Genomic DNA, 13,541 nt, shown 5'->3' with positions numbered 1-13,541 from the left:
TGTTCATGAATTTTTCAAATTTTTTCATTGGGTTATCTCTTTTTTCTTTAGTTGCAGGTACTCTTGCATGTTCAGGATAAGAGTCCTTTCTCAGATATATGTATCAAGAATATTTATGTCACCTTTCTGTACTCCGTTTATTCTCATGTTATATGTAATAAAAATAATTTGATTTTACTATATTAGTCTTTTTTTCATACTACTGTGGTACACTGAGGATCTCTCATTATAATAAAATATAATGAAACAACATTCAATGTTATTTGTAATTGAGATTGATATAAACTTCAGATTTTTAATATTCTGTCAGATTAAAGGAATTCCTTAAATTACTAACTTGCTAAAAGATTTTTTAATCAATCAATGTTGAATTTCATTAAGTTTTTTCTGCAATTTCTCCCTTTTTTTTTTTTTTGAAACAGTTTCACTCTTTCTCACAGGCTGGAATGCAATTGCGCCATCTCGGCTCACTGCAACCTTTGCCTCCAGGGTTCAAGTAATTATCCTGCCTCAGCCTCCTGAGTAGCTGGGATTATAGGTGCCCGCCACTGCACCCAATTTTTGTATTTTTGTAGAGACGTGGTTTCGCCACGTTGGCCAGGCTGATCTTGAACTCCTGACCTTGTGATCCACCCACCTCAGTCTCCCAAAGTGCTGGGATTACAGGCATGAGCCACCGTGCCTGGCCTCTCCCTTTTTGTTAATTATATTCATTCATTTTGTTTATGCTCAGTTTGTACTAGATTTGGGCAGTGAGAGCCCTGTCAAACTATTTTCTGAGTTTTTGTTTGTTCGTATCGTTTTCAAAAACCTATTTACCTCATTTTTAGAGCATTTACTTTCTTTCCAACATAATGTTTTACACTTTTTATGTACCTGATGTCTAGGATTCATGTGCCTCAGTCTTGGATTCACCTATTCCTTCAAGAAGCCTTGGGTCCCTTGACCCAAATAATTTGGACCCAAGGAATTTGGAATTTCTAGAGCAAGCTATGGACCCTCTGTGCACCTATTGCTTAAAGGTGTCAATTTGCCTGGCTTTCCCTGTGGACAGACCTAGGGGTATGGAGGTATGCATAATCACATAGAAATTAAAATACACAGCGATGAAGATGTATAACTATGTATGTATTTTATATGCATAAATATTTCTGCATCTTTATTTATATACAATTATTTAAATACCTAACAGTTATTACTGATACATTTGTAAAGATAATACCTACTGCAGTTCTAACAGAACACCTGAGAGTACTTTCTAGCCTTTGGACTTTTCATGTGTAAACCCTTTCTCTGAAAGGACTGTGGGAAAATAGATAGATGATAGATAAGTAGATAGGTCTAGGATAGAGAGAGAAAGAGAGAGGATTGCTTGATTGATAGATAATCATCTTAAATCACGTAACTTGTTTGCTCACTACAACGGAGGCTTCAATTACTCAGATATCTCCTTTGTCTGAGATAACTGTGTTGCCTCCCGTCCCCACTCTATGTCCTAGGCACCCAGGCAAGCCAATGCCTGTACATGGCACCCTCACCTACTCACTGCTCTGCCTCCTTGAACATCTTTGTTCTGGCAGGTAACAGAGGTGAAAGGGAAGATGAGCATGGGTAGGGGAAAATGAAAAGGGTAAGGAAATAATGATAAATAAACAAGCCAAAAATTGATATTTTTTATTAATAATATTCCTTTTATAGTAATTACTTTTTCTAGCACCATAGTTTGAATTTGCTTTTATTATTCCACTTTTTAATGTAAGATTAGATAATTGGATTTGTACTTCTATTTTTTTCTTACCTATGTGTCCAAAATAAATTTGTTTTGTATATGTATATATATATGAGATTCTATGCATTACACCTATGAATTTCTCTACAAGCATAACTTAACAAATTTTAATATATCCTAAAAATTTTAATATATGGTTGTATTTTCACTATTACAGGCAAACCTTGGAGATATTGCAGGTTTAGTTCCAGACTACCACAACAAAGCAAATACTGAAATAAAGCCAGTCACACAACTTTTTTTTATTTCTCCATTCATATGAAAGGTAAGTTTACACTATACTGTAGTCTACTTAGTATACAATAGCATTATATTTAAAAACCTGTATGTACCTTAATTGAAAAATACATTGTTGCTAAAAATGCTAATGATCTGAGTCTTCAGCAAGTCATAATCTTTTTGCTGGTAGAGGATCTTGTCTAATGTTGATGGCTGCTGACTAATCGGGGTGGTGATTGCTGAAGGTTGGGGTAGCTGTGTCGAATTATTTTTTTCTTTTTTGAGACGGAGTTTCACTCTGTCACCCATGCTGGAGTGCAGTGTTGCAATCTTGGCTCACTGTAACTGTCACCTCCCAGGTTCAAGGGATTCTTGTGCCTCAGCCTCCTCAGTAGCTGAGACTACAGGCACAGGCCACCATGCCCAGCTAATTTTTTGAATTTTTAGTAGAGAGGGAATTTCACCACGTTGGCCAGGCTGGTCGCAAATCCCTGACCTCAGGTTATCCTCCCGCCTCAGCCTCCCAAAGTTCTGTGATTACAGGCGTGAGCCACCATGCCCAGTCTGCTGTGTCGATTTGTTAAAATAAGATGACAATAAAATTTGCCACATTGATTGACTCTTCTCATGAAAGATTTCTCTGTAGCATATATTACTGTTTGATAGCATTTTACCCACAGTAGAACCTCACTTAAAATTGGAGTCAATACTCTCAAATCCTGCTGGTTTATCAAACAAGTTTATGTAATATTCCAATTCATTTGTTGTCATTTCAAAAACATACAAAGCATCTTCAGCAGGAGCGGACTTTACTTCAGAAAATCTCTTTCTTTTCTCATCCATGAGAAACAACTCATCATCCATACAATTTTTATCATGAGACTGAGACTGAAGCAATTCAGTAACATCCTTAGGCTCCCCTTTTAATTCTAGTTCTCTTGCTATTTTCACCACATCTGAAGTTACTTTCTCCACTGAAGTCTTAAACCCCTCAAAATCATTCATGCGGGTTGGAGTGAATTTTTCGCAAGCTCCTGTTAATGTTGAAATTTGACCTCCTATGAATCATGAATGTTCTTAATGGCATCTAGAATGTTGAATTTTTACACAAGATTTTCAATTTGCTTTGCACAGATCCATCAGAAGAATCACTATATATGGCACCGATAGCCTTACAAAATGTGTATCTTAAATAATGAGACTTGAAAGTTGAAATGACACCTTGATGCATGGGCTGCGGAATGGATGTTGTGTTAACAGACATGAAAACACATTATTCTCTTCGTACATCTCCATCAGAGCTCTTGGATGACCAGTTGCATTTTCAATGAGAAGTAATACAGTGAAAGAGATCTTTTTTTCTCTGAGCAGTAGCTCTCAACACAGGGTTTAAAATATTCAGTAAGCATTGCTGTACAGATGTCTTCTCATTCAGACTTTGTTGTTCCATTTATAAATCAGAGGCAGATAACTAGTATACTTGTTAAGGGTCCTAGAATTTTCAGAATGATAAATGAGATTTGGCTTCAACTTAAAGTCACCAGCTGCATTAGCCCCTAACAAGAGAATTAGCCTGTCCTTTGAAGCCAGGCATTCATTTCTTCTCTCAAGCTATGAAATTTCTAGATGGTATCTTCTCCCAATAGAAGGCTGTTGTGTCTATATTGAAAATCTGCTTTTTAGTGTAGCTACCTTCACAGGCTGTTGAAAAAAAAAATGGCACTGATAGACTTGCTTGATGCAGGATTGCCACAAACTTTGAATTTGTAAAAAATGTAATATCTGTGAAGCATAGTAAAGTGAAACACAATAAAATGTGGTATGTTTTTATTCATTTTGAAATATTTTCTTTCTCTTTTGCATTCTTTTAAGACATATAGATTATTTATAAATATATTATAATGTCTATGTAATGATGCTTTTAGTTAAACCTGTGTTATTAATGTGCAGCTTAATTCAATGTGGCTGGGGAATATTGAATTATGATCATCCTTTGCAATTTGTATTCATCATGGTTCTCAATCTCAATTTTTATAAGTGTTTAATGTGCAATTGTAAAGAACAGTTTGTTAATTATTTTATTTGGATCTTTAGTGTTCATAGTAATGTAATTCCTGCTACCTATATAAAATATGACAATATTATAGCACATTCTGGAAGTATATTTGGATTTTGTTATGTTTTATGATTATATATAAGGATATATATTTTCATTCCACTTTTATTATTGAAAGGTGTTTTTATTGGATATAGAATTCTCTATTGGTAATTTTTTTCTTTTCACATGTTAAAAATATTGGTCAATGGCATTACTGTTTATGATTAGAAGTCATCAGTTATTCAATTTCTTGTTCTTCAGTAATGTGCTCTTTTAATCTGGCTACTTTCAAAATTTTACCTCTATCTTTGTTTTTTATCATCTTGCCTACCTTGATTTAATTTGACTTTATTTTTCTTGTGGTACGCTCTTATTCATAAACCCGTAAATTCTTGCCTCACACCATTTTTGTGAAATTATCAGTCACGATTTCTTCAAATCCTTTGTTTAAAGCCACATTTGCTTTTTGTCTCGTCTCCTGTGGATTCTTGTTACATTCTTGGTAGATCTTTGAATACTGCCCAAAGATTTCATGAGGAGATGTTCTTTTGTGTATTCTTTTTTTAAATCATTTTCTCTATTTTTCCAGATAATTTTCATTAATTTCTTTTTGTTATTGAGTAACATAAAGAGAAATTAATTCTTTTTAATTAATTTGTTCTTTTTGAATTGTTTCCCCTGAAATTTATATGTACTAAACCCTAGCATCTAAGAACCTTATTTGGGAATAGGGTCACTGCAGAGGTAATTAGTTAATGTAAAATGAGGTCATTCTCTTGGACTTTACTCCAATATGATCAGTGTTCTTATATAAAGGGAGATTTTGGACACAGACACACAGGAGAAGAATGGCATATGAAATTAAGCAGAGATTGGGCAAATGTTTTCTCAAGCTAAGGAATGTCAATCATTGCCAGCAACTCCCAGAAGCAAGGTGCTATGAACCAAATGTTTTTATCCCCCTGAAATTCATATGTTAAAGGCTATCCTCCATGTGACAGCATGTAGAGGTAGGGACTTTGGGAGGTAATTAGATCATGAGGGTGAGGCCCTAGGCATAGGATTAGTGCTCTTAGAAGGAAAGGCCTGAGAGAGTTTGCTTCATCTCTCTGCTCACTATTATGTGAGGATACAGTCTGCCAGCACATTGATGTTGGACTTCCCAGCTTCCAGACTGTGAGAAATACATGTGTTGTTTAAGCCACCCAGTCTATGGTAATTTGTTAATGTAGCCCAAGCTGACTAAGACACTAAAGAAGAGGCATGAAACAAATTCTTCTTCATACCCTTCAGAAGGAACTACACCTGACAACTCTTAATCGTGGATTTCTGGGCTTCAGAACAGTAAGAAAAAAAATTTCTGTTGTGTAAGCCACCAACATCGTGACACTTTACTACGGCAGCCATAGCAAGCTATTACAATCCTCGCTGTGCTATCCATCAATGCATTTTTTATTTCAGATATATTTCCACTATTCCAGAATTTTCTTTTCATTTGTGTTTATTTGTTGCAATCTCCTATGGATATTCTTTTACCTTTTCATTTATAGCAAACATTCTTTCTTTACATTAAACATAATGAAAATTCATGTGTAAAAAAATCTTAGTGTGATACATCCAACATCTCAGTTATTTCAGAGTTATTGTCTGCTGCCTTTCTCTTGAGAAAGTGACACATTTCTCTGTTTCTTCTAAGTCTGGTAATTTTAAATTGTATCCTATGCTTTGTGAATGCTATGCTATGTGCTATTTGAATTCTGTTGTAGTCCACTAGATAGTGTTGAGATTCTCATTTGTTTGCTTGTTTTAGCAACAAATAAGTCAGCTGGGTTTAATCTGGAAATGCTATCTCTTGGATAGAATCTTAGAGTTGAGGCATTTTATCCTATACTGAGCTCCTTTGACTTTATCCTATGCGTAAGTGGCTCAGGGATGAGCCAGAGGCTGTTGCAGGGTTTATGAGTAGAACACATGTCTATCTGTCTCCGACTCTCTTTCCCATGGTACAGCCCTCCTACATACTTACACACATTTTGCAGCATCTGTGGTTGTCCCTATCTCTCCCTTTGGCTTCTTTTGTGGGCATTCTATCAGAGTTTTAGCTGCTGTATATGGTGAACTGCAGCACGCCTTCCAGCTATAAGTTGCTAAAGACAAGAAATTTAGCTTCTGCCATTCTGTTCTTGCAAATGTTCACTTCCTTTTAGAATCTGTCTGCATTTCTTCATCCTACACTACATTCAGGTTTTTGTTTTTATTTTTCTCCACACTGTATAGTTATCTTTATTTAAAGTATTTTTCCTTAATAGTTTTAAAAGATAATATTATACTTTTAGCTCTATATAGATACATCTGTGGTCACTGGAATTTTAGGGACAAGAATCAGATTCAGAAATCTCTAGATAATAAAACTGAAATCATTATTATTTTGGATAAAAACATCTATGTTACTTGCTTATTTAATAAAGGAATACATTTTTAATTTTCTAGGCTATTATACATGAAATGCTGCTTTTTTGCTTTACTACACTTTTGAATAGCTTTAGGACATAGGTCTCAGGGTGCATGATGATTTTATTAAGCACATGTTACTTCATTTTAAATTATATGCACGTATAAATTACTTTAGAACTGCTGTACACATTTTACATTCCATTATTTGAGTCTCTAATCCTACTTCTTCAATTTCTTTGTAAAACTATTCTGATTAATTTCTTTATTGCCTAAAATATTATTTGCCAAGTGCTAGAATAAGTCATATTTAATGTATTGATTTGAAATTCCTGAAAATAAGAAATTTAATTGTAATGTTGGCACACACTTAATTCCATCAGTGTGAAAAATTGTCACTGTAATAAAAGCTTCATTTTTTAATTGCAATTTATCTCTGTCAGAAAACTGTATAAAATGTTGTATCAGTGTTTCATTTACAAAATGAAATGTAAGGCACCACTATCCGAATAATTTACTGTATTGCCACTAACAGAGGTAGAAGCCCCCAAAATAAGGTAACTATACATACGTGGAGTTATTTTTTTTTAATTTTCAAGAGAGGTAAAAGTGAGGTTCTATGATTATTCATAGTCAGGGGCTTGCGACTATCTGATTACTGAGTCTATCTCCACATAATGTAATTTTTGAGGAAGAAAAATTTACATTTACCCAGAAATTAGGTTTATTTTCTGTGAGTTTGCAAATATTTAAATGAAAAACAAAATCAAATATATGTTTATCTTGAGAAGTGCTTACTAAAAGAATAAAATGTTATTTTTTACTACAAAACAAAGTATTTTATTGATAATCAGTTTCTTTTGGATCTTGAAAAACAGAAAGATGTTCATATTAATTTAAGGTAATGTTTTAGCATGTTTGAAAATCCATAATATAAAAGTTCACATTATTTCTTTTTAGCAATAATGCCTTCCTAGGTGATGGCAGGTCAGGCTAATCTTCATGCTCTTCTTAAGAATAAAGTTTAAATTCATGTATAGCAGTAAGTATTAAAATCTATTAATCAGTGCACTCATAGTATCAACTGTGTTGGCTCTATTGGTATGATATACTGAACAAGATTTCCTTTTTGTGGCATTAGTTGCAACATAGAAATAGGGTAGGAATTTGGACATTAAAATTATCTACTCCCAATCCAGAAAAACCAAGTTTGTCTATCCTCAATAATATGCTTTCAATTTTAAATTCAGAGATTATATGCTTGTTACTTGATCATAGATCCCTAATTTATGTTTTATAATGGATAAATATTATTTCTAAATATGACTGTATATTTTTGTACAGCCAGTTAGGTAGAGCCATATAACTATAATTTTGAAATGTATTACATTATTTCTTAATTGTTGAATCAATAATTTTGCAATGATTTGATTTTATCATCAAATTGGACTTCAGATGGTCTATTCACATTTTTCTTTCCAAAAGCAAGTAAATTATAGAATTGCTGAGGACCTAATAAATTAGTCAACACAGATTTCGAACAAAATTTTATAAAGCTTGACAATCCAATTGCTAAAATCTATGACATGTATATCATTATAATAGTATAATGTATATTACATGATATAAATGCCTTACAATTTAGTATTTATTACAAGCTCTAATTTACATGCTTATAGTATCTACGTAGTTAACATAGTTAACATTTGATTTATCTTATCACTTCTCTATATATTTATTTGCTTGTTAGAAAATTTGAAAATAAAACTAGTTTATACTACTTCTGTCTTCTCGCTGTTGTGAATTTGTTGTAAATCTTCTCCTTGCATCCTTTACCATGTATGTTTTTCTCTCCTCTAATTATTTTGTGAATTTTTGTTAAAGTTCATTGATTAAAAAGTGGTTGAATAAGATTGGAATTTCATCCCCTCACACACAAAAGATGAGACAGACTAACGTTACTGGACATCTGTCTTCCAGAGCCTTCCTGGAACCCAGCTCCTCCAATGCACCATTCCATGGTGACTTGACACTATCTCAACATGGAATGAGCAAAAACACCTCATGCTTGGATGCTGTGGAGCCACAAAAAGCTCAACTCACAAAGTCAAAGACCGCTCAGATTTACCCTACCAATTTTAAGGTGACTGCTTCCTTGACCTGAAGAATTCTTATCCCCATAGTGAAGACTCTGCTAATTTTCCTATAGAACGCTACTCAAAGTATTTGGTTTCACTTGTATTTTCAGTTTTGAAATTAGAGAATTCTCCAGATGTAAAGATATGTCCTCTTAAGCTAATTATTGTCTTTAATCTCATTCCCTGCTTCCTTGTGTATACCAATCTTGCTTTCTTAAGATGCTATTTTTGAAGTAATTTTTGACATGCAGAAACATTGCATTGGTACTAAATTTAAATATAATAATTAATGAGGATTAAAACATTGATAATGTTGTACAAAATATAAGATATCACAATTTTAATATTAAATGGTGTATCTTATGATATATAAATAATACTATGTTTTACTAAATTTATTCTCATGGTAGTATCATCCTGTTACATGATACAAGGATTTTTGTAAAAAGCCTGTCACACATCAAGGCTCACTATAAGATAGATAATTGATTGCCATCACTGGGTTTTCTGAAACTTTTTCCAATCCACTTTAGGACACTGATACGGTTTGGATCTGTGCCCCCCGCAACATGTGGATTACTCATGTTGACTTGTAATCCCCAGTGTTAGAGATGGGTCCTGAGGGGAGGTGATTGGATCATCGGGGCAAATTTCCTCCTTCATGTTGGTCTTGTGATAGTGAGTGAGTACTTTTGAGATCTGGTTATTTAAAAGTGTGTGGCACCTCGACTGGTCACAGTGGCTCACATCTGTAATCCCAATACTTTGGGAGGCTGAGGTGGGTAGATCACCTGAAGTCAACAGTTCAAGACCAGCCTGGTCAACAGGGTGAAACCCATTCTCTACTAAAAATACAAAAATTAGCCAGGAGTGGTGGTGAGTGCCTCTAATCCCAACTACTTGGGAAGCTGAGGCAGGAGAATCACTTGAACCCAGGAGGCAGAGGCTGCAATGAGCAGAGATTGCACCACTGCACTCCAGTCTGGGCAATAGAGTGAGACTCTGCCTCAAAAAATAAATAAATAAATAAATAAAATTTAAAAGTGTGTGGCACCTCCTCCCTTTTTCTCTTGCTTCTGTTCTGGCTATGTAAGATATGCCTGTTTTCTGTTTGCCTTTTGTCATAATTGTAAATTTCCTGAAGTCTCCCCAGAAGAAGAAACCACTATGCTCCCCGTACAGCCTGCAGAATCATGAGTCAATTAAACATCTTTTCTTTATAAATTACCCAGTCTCAGATATTTCTTTATAACAGTGCAAAAACAGACTAATAAAGAAAATTGGTACCAAGGAGTGGGACATTGCTATAAAAATATCTGATAATGTGGAAGTGGCTTAGGGACTAGGTAATGGGCAAAGCTTGGAACAGTGTGGAGAGCTCAGAAGAAGACAGAAAGGTGAAAGAAACTTTGGAACTTCCTAGCGACCTGTTGAATGGTTGTGACCAAAATGCTAATAGTGATATGGACAGACATGGCCAGGCTGAGATCTCAGATGGAGATGAGGAACCTATTGGGAACTGGAACAAAGGTCACTTTTGTAATGCCTTAGTGAAGAACTTGGTTGGACTGTGTCTCTGACCTAGGGATCTGTGCAACTTTTAACTTGTGTGTGATAATTTACTGTATCTGGTGGAAGAAATTTTTAAGCAGCAAAGTCTTCAAGAGATGACCTCTTTGCTTCTAACTGTCTATCTCATATGCATGAACAAAGAAGTGACCTGATATTGGAACTTATATTTCAAAGAGAAGCAGAGTGTAAAAGTTTATAAAGTTTGCAGCCTGGCCATGTGGTAGAAAAGAAAAGCCCATTTTGGAGGAGGAATTCATGCAGGTTGCAGAAATTTGCATAACTAAATGGAAGGCAGGTGCTAATAGCCAAGACAATGCAAGGCCTTGAAGGCATTTCAGGAACCTTCCTGGCAGCCTTCCCATCACAGATCTGAAGGCCTAGGAGGCAGAATGGTTTCATGGGTCAGGCCCAGGGACACACTGCCCTACTCCCTGCATCCCACGCAGTCCAATTCCAGCCATGGATAAAATCAATAGAGATATATCTTGGGCCACTGCTCCTGAGGATGCAAGCCATAAGCCTTGGCAACTTCCACATGGTGTTATGCCTGTGGGTGCTCAGAGTTCAAAAGTTAAGGCTTGGGAGCCTCTGCCTAGATTTAAGAGGATGTATTGACAAGCCTGGATGTCCAGGAAGAAGCCCGCTGCAGGGGCAGAGCCCTTACGGAGAACCTCTATTAAGGCAGTATGGAGGGGAAATGTGGGGTTGAAGCTGCCACACAAAATCTCCACTGGGGCACCGCCTAGTGGAACTGTGAGAAGAGGGCCACTGTCCTCCACACCTCAGAATGGTAGATCCACTGATAGCTTGGACCCTGAGCCTGGAAAAGCTGCAGGCACTCAATGCCAGTCCTTGAAACCCACTTCAGGGTCTGAACTCTGCAAAGCCACAGTGGCAGAGCTGCCCGAGGCCTTGGGGACCCACACCTCACACCAACGTGCACTGGATGTAGGACATGAAGTCAAAAGATACTTTTTGGAACTTTAATACCTAACAACTGCCCTGCTAAGTTTTGGACTTACATGGGGCATACAGCCCTTTTATTTTGCCCAAATTCTCCCTTTTGTAATGAGTATTTAGCAAATGCCTGTATCCCCATTGTATCTTTGAAGTAACCAACTTGGTTTTGATTTTACATACTCATAGGTGGAAAGGACTAGCCTTGTCTCTGATGAGACTTTGGACTTTTGAGTTAATGTTGGAATGAGTTAAGAGTTTTGGGGACTATTGGGAAGGCATGATTGGATTTTGCAATGTGAGAAGGACATGAGATTTGGGAGGGGCCAAGGGCAGAATAATATGATTTGAATTTGTGTTCCTGTTCAAATCTCATGTTGAATTACAATTCCAGTTGTTGGAGATGGGGTAAGGAGGTATGTGATTGAATCATGGAGGTGAATTTCTCCTTGGTTTTATGATAGTGACTAAGTACTTGTGAGATCTGGTTGTTTAAAAGTGTGTGCCACCTCCCCCACTTTTCTCACTTGTTCCTGCTCTGGCCATGTAAGATGTTCCTGTTTTCTCTTCACTTTCTACTATAATTGTAAGTTTCTTGAGACCTCCCCAGGAGCAGAAGCTGCTATGCTTCCTGTATAGCCCATAGAACCATGAGCCAATTAAGCATTTTTTCTTTATAAATTACCCAGTCTCAGATATTTCTTTATAGCAGTGTAAGAACAGACTAATACAGACACCAATAACACATTGACACAGTGGCAATAAAGTTTTCAGCAGCAAAATTTTAATCCAGGCAAATCTAATTCCTTAAAAATTGCACCGTAGAATTTTTGTAATTATGTTGTTTGACAACAAACTAACTGCCAAAAACTGTGTTTGTAATCGAACTATTGTGTATCTATAAAATGAAAGATTGTGCACCTATTAAAAACAGTGATGCACCTATGTGTTTGTCAATTAAGAATGGATCCATGATAGGTTAAGTAAAAATGCAAGGATTTTTTGGTACAACATAATGTGTATACATTTACATTAAAAGTAATAGATTGTAATCTTTAGAAGACAATTTTGGTGAGAACTCGATGGTGTCTGACTCACTCACTGATTTTCCCATTCACTTATATGGCTACTGGCTAGTCTGTGCCTAACCTGTGGGTTTCCCAAGGAAGTCTTTATTTTTCCATCTCTCCATAGTTATTTCCATATGATCTATTGGTTCCTTCACTTCAAATCATGGTGTTCACATTAGTTTGCAACAACTGCCTAAATGAAATAATCCAGACTGCTTAACAAACAGAAATTTATTTTTTGACATTTCTAGAGCCTGGAAGTTCAAGATCAAAGTGTCAGCAGAATTGGTTTCCTCTGAGAAGTCTTTTCTTAGCTTGCAGATGGCTACCTTCTTACTATGTACTCTGCTGGTCCTTTGAGCACACGGCCACTGTGTCTCTTTGCATCACCAAATTCTCTGCTAGCAAAGACAGGCTGCTACTCCTGTAATGCCATCAAGATATTGTAGATGCAGTCACTGAGCTGGCTCATGGCATCAACCAAGTGGGTTTCTGTCCTTATGTTTCTCAGCATCACTGACTCAGAACATGGCTTCTCAAGAATGCTGACTCTACACTTTAATGGACTAGCTTTAAGAGTCTGTCTCTGTCTGCTTCTTTCATACAAGAATGTGGTTATTCAAGGCCCTGCTTCTAATTCCCACTGCTCCTACCTCTCAAAAGTAAAATATGTTGATACATCTGGTTGTTTCCAGTTTTTGAAATTAAAACACCTAAAATTTTAACATGAAAAACTGATTCTTCTTTTGAATTTTATGGATAGCATGTTACTGAAATTCTCTTATATTTATAACCAAAGCTATTTTTAATATAATGACATTTTAATAATCTACCCTCATTTCTAACTGGAGTGGCACATTCAAAGGAAAGGGACACATGAGCTCAAACTCCATTTTCTTTTCCTCTTCCAGCTTTCAGTTTAGGTTCAGGGGATACATGTGCAGGTTTGTTATATGGCTAAATTGTATGTCACTAGAGTTTGGTGTGCAAATGATTTCATCACCTAGGTAGTAGGCATAGTACCTAATAGATAGTTTTTTGATCCTCACTCTCCTCCCAGCCTCCACCTTCAAGTAGGACCCCATGTCTGTTGTTCCCATCTTTGTGTCCATGTATACTCAATATTTAGCTCCCACTTAAAAGGAAGAACATTCCAGTATTTGGTTTTCTGTTGTTGTGTTGCTTTGCTTAGGATAAATGCCAACCAGCTACCTCCATGTTGCTACAAATGACATGATGTAAGTATT

The sequence above is a fragment of the Pongo abelii genome, chromosome 4, assembly GCF_028885655.2.
Source record: "Pongo abelii isolate AG06213 chromosome 4, NHGRI_mPonAbe1-v2.0_pri, whole genome shotgun sequence".
NCBI classification, from domain to species: domain Eukaryota; kingdom Metazoa; phylum Chordata; class Mammalia; order Primates; family Hominidae; genus Pongo; species Pongo abelii.
This window is presented reverse-complemented; position numbering follows the sequence as displayed.